Here is an 8,538-nt window from a genome sequence, read left to right as displayed (position 1 = left end):
ACTCCTTGTGATTTGTTCAAAATAACAGTAAAAGTCTTTGCAGGAATCGTGCAATTCGTGACTGCGATGATAAAGTGCGACTAGGAATTTCAAATTCCTGTCATAATGGCTAGTTTGACTAGCTTTGTGACCACGTAAATTAACAATTTTTCCATAGAAGCATGGCTTCAATTCTTGCCCATTTTCGTGTCCGAGCCTATGAGTCACGACTGTGAATTTTGAAATTTCGTAAAAATTTTAAAAAAACCTTAAATGAAAATGATTCCTTCTTTTGTCCTATAACATATGCAATTCTCATTGATGTATAAAATGGATGAATCAACCAATAAAATTGTCATATTGATCTAAGCTTGGATCCATTCACAATTAACACAATCAATAAAAAAACAATTAATTTAGACAATTTCCATCAAACATACTTAGTTCTCTCTTAATGAAGTTTAATCTATCCTCATTAAGGGTTTAGTGAAAACGTCTGTAAGTTAATTATCTATGTTAATGAATTCTAATACTACATCTCCATTTTGGATATGATCTCTTAAAAAGCGATGTCTAATGTCTATATGCTTATTTCTAGAATGTTGAATGGGGTTCTTAGATAAGTTTATTTGATGCAACCAAGGATGCATCTAAGTCAACTAGCATGGATCCACTAGCCTATGAAGGACCAATGACACGAGCAAGGAGTAAAAAGTTCAAGCAAGCCTTAAATTCTTACTTGGAGCATGTTTTGAAGATGGCTAATGATAGTGTTTTTAATGAAGATAACAACGCCTTGAAGATAGTGACATTAATTGCTATTAATGAAGCTTAAACTTGCATTGGGCCGCACATTAGGGTTTCTAGAAGCATTGGGCCGCACATTAGGGTTTCTAGAAGCATTGGGCCGCACCCTAAGCATTGGGCTGCACATTAGGGTTTCTAGAAGCATTGGAGGTCTCACTCTAACCCTAGGGCGACCACCACTTATGCTTAGAAGGAGGCGGTACCACATTAGAAGTCTTTTAGGGTTTGATTCTTTATTGCTTATCTCTTAGTCCTTTTTTTAGGGTTAAAATCATTTCAAGACTCTATAAATAGAGCTATGTATTTCGGCTAAAACACATAAGATCAATATACATTTCTGAATGAAGTTTTATTTGAGTTGTTAACTCTTATTCCTTAAGGTGTTCCTTATTGAATTTCTTGAGATTAAATTAACTTGTTTGATTTAGTTTCACATCTACATGTTTGATCAATCAATTAACTTTTTATTAGTTTCTTGAGTTGTTTGAACATTCTTCATCTATTTATAACTAAAGGGCTTAGTAGTTCTATTGCTAAGTTTGTTAGTTCCATAATCAATTGCAAACTTTCAAGTTAGATCTTGGGGCACAAATTCCAACTTATTGGTCAAGGGTGCTTCTCTTAAATAAATATGGAGCGCGTTATCGATCGGTTTCTTTGATTTTCTCACCATTACTTATCTTGGTGTTTGTTGATTACTATTGTACTAGTATTGTCACATTTAATTGAAATGTGACTAAGCACTTGGCCATAACATCCGACCACAATGTATTTCGGTTCGGCGGTGGATAAGACAACCGATACTTGCTTCTTACTAAATCAAGACGCTAGATATTCTCCTAAGAAATGGCAAGTTCTGAAAGTGCTCTTTCTATATAAGAGACCACTCGCATAATCAGCATCAGAGAAGTCAATTATGTTAAAGGATGTATCCTTTGGATACCAAAGACCTAGATGGATGGTTCTTTGTAAGAATTTTAAGATTCACTTAGCAATATGCGAATGAAACTCTCTAGAACTAGATTGAAAATGAGCATACAAGCATACACTAAACATGATATCTCTAGAAGCCATGAATAGAGTAGAGATCCAATCATACCTCTATATTTCTTCTCATCAATAGGCTTACCTTTCTCATCCTTGTCCAACTTTTTTGATGTGCTCATTGTTGTCTTGGTAATCTTGCATCCTTCCATTCCAAACTTCTTAAGAAGCTGTACTTGGATTGGTTGATGAAGATGCTATCATTGCATTGCTTGATTTGAAATCCTAGGAAGAACTTGAGCTCACCCATCATGCTAATTTCAAATTCCCTAGTCATGCACTTAGAAAACTCCTCACATAAGGATTTGTTAGTAGCACCAAATACTATATCATCAACATAAATTTAAATAACTAAAGTATCATGCTTATGAGTTTTTATACAGAGTGTTGTGTCAACCTTCCCTTTTAAAAAACTATTTTACAATAAGAATGAGCTAAGTCTTTCATACCAAGCTCTAGGGGCTTTTTTTAAACCATACAAAGTCTTAGCTAATTTAAAAACATGATTTGGAAATTCATGATGTTCAAAACTGGGAGGTTGTTCAACATACACTTCTTTTTCTATGAAATCATTTAAAAAGCACTTTAACATCCATTTGAAAAAGTTTGAAATTCATGTGACAAGCATAGGCTAGCAATATTCTAATGGCTTCTAATCTTGCTATGGGAGCAAGGATTTCATCATAGTCAATGCCCTTTAGTTATCTCCTTTGGCAACTAATTGGGCTTTGTTTCTAATGATGACACCTTGCTCATCTAACTTATTCCTATACACCTATTTACAACCTACAAATAGGGTGATCCTTGGGTCTAGAGACAAGTTTTTAGACTTGATTTCTCTCAAATTCGTTGAGTTCTCTCCTTACATATCCTTTAGTTATTCAATCATCAATCAACATATCCTTCTCACTTGAGACAAAAGACAAAAGCTAGATTATTTTCTTGTATCTAGTTTACACCTTTTGTGGACATCACCCTATATAAGTTCCTCCTTGAATGAATTTTAGCAGGCTATCGGGCTTAGGCAACCTTATCGGCTTCCCTGAGGAGGTTGTTTGGGTCTTGATGAAATTAAGATTGAAAAGACTCTCCTTCTTTATTCACATCATCATTGATCTCAATCTTCTCAAAATCACCTATAAAATTGTCAAAAGAACCTTTCACAAAATCAAGTGTACTAGACTAATAAAAAAAACATTCATTGATTCTTTAACTACCATTGAATTTTTATTAAATACCCTATATGCTTTGCTAGAGGAGGAATAGCCCAAAAATGTACTTTCATCTGTTTTGGATGAAAATTTCACAAGATTATCCTTAGTGTTTTAAATGTAAAAATGCATCCAAATACTCTTAGATATGAGATTTTGAGTTCTCTTCCATTCAATAGCTCATAAGATGTTTTATTCAAAGTTGATCTTTTGAAAACTCTATTAATCAAATAACATGATGTATTTGATGGCTTGAGTCCAAAAGTAAGTAGGTAAACTATACTCATTGAGCATTGTTCTAGCCATCTTTACAAGATTTCTATTTTCCTTTCTACAACACCATTTTGTTGTGGTGTTCTAAGGGAAGAGAAATCATGTGAAATACTATTTTCATCACAAAAGGATTCAAATAAAATATTTTCGAAAATATAAAAACCCTTTTCATTTTGAACTCTTCCTGCAAAACATTTAAAAGTTTCAAAACCATCATTTTTACGAGTTAAGAAACAAACCCAAGTAAATCTAAAGTAATCAACTACAAGAACATATGCATAATATTTTCCTCTTAAGCTAGCAACTCTAGTAGGGCCAAACAAATTCATGTGAATAAGTTGGAGAGGTCTAGATGTACTTACTATGTTCTTTGCTTTGAAAAAGGCTTTGTGTTGCTTTCCCATTTGACAAGGTCCACAAGTCTTGTCCTTTGTGAACTTCACTTTGGGCAATCCAATCATAAGCTTATCCTTCTTTAGGCTCTGAAGGAGCTCCATGCTTGTATGTCCAGGCCTTCTATGCCAAAGCCAAGAATCTTCACTAATTGACACAAGACACTCAAAAGATTCATTAGCAATCTTGTGTAGATTAATTATGTAGGTATTGCCAAACCTTTCTCCTCTAAAGATTTTCTTGTCATTTCGTAAGGAAGTGACTTGATAATTCTTACAGTCAAAGGTGACTTTATTACCTTTATCACACAATTGACTTACACTCATTAAGTTCTACTTTAAACCATTAACAAGAAGAATATTATCAATGAGAGGAGAGTCTTTTCTTACTAGTGGACCCAATGCCTACAATCTTACCTTTGGCATTGTTTCTAAAAGTTCCCTTTCCTCCATTAATCTTCTTTAAGTGAGAAAAGAGGTTGGTATTTTCCGTCATGTGATCTTGAGCAACCACTATTTACATGCCAATCTCCTTCTTTCAAGGTTGAATTGAAGCATACCTACAAAAATAAAATAAAATTTTCTCTCTTTTAGATATCCAAACCATTTTGAGTCATTTGGGGTTAGTCAAGAAGGTTTTTCTTAGTTGGAGTTGTGCCTTTCTAATATAACAAAATATGTTTATATGCTCATTCCTCATGCAATAGTGACATTTGATATTAGGATTGAATTTTCTTTTGCTCAAATGTCTCTTTGCTTGAGGCTTGGGTCCTTTTGCCTTCTTAGAATGATTTTTGTGCTTTTTCTTATAAATATATGCACGATTAGTTCCTTTAGGCTTACCTTTTAGAACTTGTGAAGCTTTAACCTTTCTTTTGGGAGGTGTAGCTTTTGTTTGTGCCTTGGCCTTTGTAGCAACACCCTCAATTGAAGAGGTTTGTGGTGTTGAGGCCTTGATGAATTTAGAAGCGGAAAGGGATGAAGAAGATGATGATGCATCATTAAAACCAAGTCCGTATTTTATCAAAGGAGGTCCTTGAGACACAATTAAAGTGTCAAAGGCATCTTTTCCCTTATAAAATTTTAAAATGGAGCTTCTCAATTCCTCAACCTCTACCTTTAAAGACTCATTCTCTTTTAAAAGAGAATTTAAGGAAGAGGTTTTAAATAAAACATCATTTAAATATTTCTTAAGATCATCATTTGAAAGAGTTAGCAAAAAAATTATCTTTTGAAGCTCATTTAAATCTTGCTCAAATTTGGAGCACTTTTCTTTATAAACTTTCATTTTCAAAAGATATTTTTTGTATTTCAAGTTCATGAATTCAAGCAAGTCATCACCATCCATGCAAGACATTTTCACATTCATGATCATCACAAGAGTGAGATGTTTTGGTTCATCCTCTTGTGCCATAAAGCAAAGATTGACTACCTCCTCATCTTCTTCTCCACTTGATGAAGAGTCATCCCATGTTATGTTGAAAGCTTTCCTCTTTTCCTTTTGCTTCTCAAACTTCTTCTTGTTCTTACTCTTAAAGCAATCGACTTTGATATGTCCTTGCTTTCCACATCCATAGCAAGTGAGATCATTCTTCTTCTCCTTGCTTTCCTTGAAGTTTGAGTTATTGTTGGAGCTTGAGAAAGAGTTCTTGAAGGGCCTTTTGTCTTTTCCTCTGTTCCTCATGATTTCTTTGATCCTTTTGAAAAGCATAGCAAGTTCTTCATCCTCATCTTCACTTGATTTGGACCCATTAGAGCTTTCACTCTCTTGAGGCTTGATGGAGCTTTTGAGAGCCAAGGGTTTTCTCCTTGTCTCCCTCTCATTCTCTTGTTCTTCCTCATTCCTTAGGGCCATCATGAGTAAGGAGCTTTTCAATGAGTTCATCCATTGACATATTCCCCAAGTCCTCATTGGCTTATTCTATACTTGAGAATCCTGTTGTTAATGTCAATAAGCTCATAATGCTTGCCTAACTTTCTAAGATTGTTGATGATGCTAAGAAGCCGGTTACATGTCGATGATGCTCTCATTAGGCCTCATCTTCAAGAGCTCATACTCCATCACAAGTAATTAGATCTTCTTGGACTTGACTTATCTTGTACCCTCATGGTAGTTCTACAAGATCTTCCAAATCTTGCAAGCGGTTGGTAGATGTTGAACCCTTTCACACTCCTCTCTAGAGAGTGAACTTAGGAGAATGATCATAACTCTTTTATTTTTACTATTTGCTTTCTTATGAGCATCCACCCACTCACCTCTATCAAGAGGAATGTCTATTCCATCTTCTTGCTTGGTTGGGGGCTCCCACTCCTTCCTTACGCAATCCCATACATCCACCATGTCACTATCCATATAGATTTCCATCTTGTACTTCCATGAGCATAATCAGACCCATCGAAGTATGGTCTTAGATGGTGGATTCCTTCATTGGCCATTTTGATCCTTAACTCTTACACTTAAGCTTTGATGAAGAGTACTAAGCTCTAATACCACTTCTTTTCCCTTATGAACCAAGAAAGGAGATTGGATTTGTGAATAGGAAAAGGATGGTAAATTAAAAATTTAGTTTTGAACGAATGAGTAGAGAGTAAGAAGAATAGTATATAAGGAATTATATGGTTCGAATATTAACAAACCTGACATCCAACTCTCCAATTCACAATTGGGTATTCACTATACTTATTTCTTTACACTTGGAGTTTTCAAGCTCAATCCCAACTTAGTGTTTTAGGGCTCACACTAAACCTTACTAATTGTGTTTCTTAGGCTCACACACAACCCTTACAAGAGTTTTTCTAGGCTAACCTTTAAACCTTAAGCCAAGTGTTTTGGCTAACACTCACACCTCACAAGTGCATTTAAGCTCTTACAACAACCAAAAATGAGAAATATTAATTGCAAGAAGGAAAGAATTGAATGCACAATAGTGTGGACTTATGGAGGTTTTTGATCAACCTTAAATGACTTTTTGATATGGTTTTTATAGCCTAAAAATCTCAAAGAGCTGTTATGAGTAAATCTCCAAAAGTTTATACAATCTAGCTTTAAGACAATGCATTAAATGTCCTTGTCTTGACGCAAATTGCAGTCACGATTCTTACTTCACGGTCGCAATTCTTGAAATACCTCTAATGGCTATCTGACGTGGCGGCATGACATTGGCGGCTTTCTGATATAACTGTTGGTGGTTCCTAACGGTTACTTTACTTTTTCAATTTTTACGGCCGCGCCATCTTAAGGTGCAGTCGTGATTTCAAACTTTTCCTAGCCAAAAACTTCTGCTTTAAAACTTGCAATTTTCACGGTCACGCCTTACATGGTGATTTTAAGCAATTTGTAGACTTGAAGTTCCTGCCATCAAATTGTTGATTTTCACAGTCGTGCCCTCTTAGCTTAGAACACCTATAAGAAGTTTGAGTTTGAGCTTGGAAACACTTTGGTTTAATCTTGCACCCATGACAGGATCATTGATAATGAAAATCTGAAGTGAAGCTTGAGTAGTGGACGTAGGCAAGGAGTTGACTAAACCACTATAAATTTTTGAGTTTGATTTCTCTTCCCTAAACTCTTTTACTTACTTGTGTTTATCCTTTTGTTTGTATTCTCATATTGGATTATTTCATCATTTTGATTAATTGCTTATGCTAATATTGGTTTTAATACTCAAGTCTTTCAAAGCAAAAGCTTTTAGTTGAAATTGATTTTTTTAAACAACCAATTCAATCCCCCTCTTGGTTGCCATAAGGTGTTTCATTAGGTGTCAGAGTGCTCTTGATAAAAAGGCTTAATTGTCTAAGAGTTGATCTATAGCAATCTCAAATAGGTTTATTTCAAAAGAAGATTTTTCATTAAACAGACGTCCATTCTTTGATGGAAATAATTTTTAGTTTTAGAAACAAAGTATGGAAGTTTTCTCATGAGTAATGATATTGATTTATGGGACATTATTGAAAATGGTGTTACATGGGTGGTCATACTAAGTTTTCTCAAACCTAAAAATCAATGGCATGCTCATGATGAACAACAATTTTTAATTTTAAGAGATTCTTTAAATGAAAATGGTTTTGAAAAAGCTGCATCATGTGTTAGTGTTACAGATATTTGGAATTATCTTAATACTATGTACAACACTAACACTAATTGTGAAGAGAATGAACTTGTGAAGAAAATCAAATAACAAGAAGTGTAAAATGAAGAGAGCTCTCAATATTATTACATGGGTGGTCATACATGCTTAATTTTCCTTGAAGAGGATGAAGAGAAATAATCAAGAAAAAAGAAGAAGTTTAAAATGCTCAAATTTAATATTATCAAGCTATGAAGAAATAAGAAAGTACTCCATAGAACAAGATGATGAGGTAACATCAAGTTTTTCTAACTTTAATATTGATGATGATGATGAGGATGATGATGCACTCTTACTTAGTCAATTACTAATTGGATTAGAAACCATACAAAATGCTATTAATAAGCTAAAGAAGAAAAATAAAAGTCTCAAAACTAACTTTGAAGATTTAAAAAGTAAAAATGAAACTTTTGAAAACAAAACAAATTTTCTTTGAGTTCAAGACAAATTGCTTTGGAAGAGCAAAACATAAAGCTTTTGATGAAATTACATAATTTTGAAAATATCTTGAAAAGAAATGAGATACTTAAGAATGAGAATGGAGCACTTAAAGAAGAAAATAAATATTTGAAAGATGAAACCATTTCCCAAGCTTCCACCAAAGATGCTTTAGAAAAAAAAATGATAAGCTCTTAATGAAGTTGCAAAAGGCCGATAACACTTTGAAAGAAAATGAAGATTTCAAAAAGGAAATTAAAGTTCTTA

The sequence above is a fragment of the Ricinus communis genome, chromosome 10 (genome assembly GCF_019578655.1).
Source record: "Ricinus communis isolate WT05 ecotype wild-type chromosome 10, ASM1957865v1, whole genome shotgun sequence".
In the NCBI taxonomy this organism is placed as follows: Eukaryota; Viridiplantae; Streptophyta; class Magnoliopsida; order Malpighiales; family Euphorbiaceae; genus Ricinus; species Ricinus communis.
The sequence above is the reverse complement of the archived record's forward strand: the minus strand, read 5'-3'. Positions refer to the sequence as shown.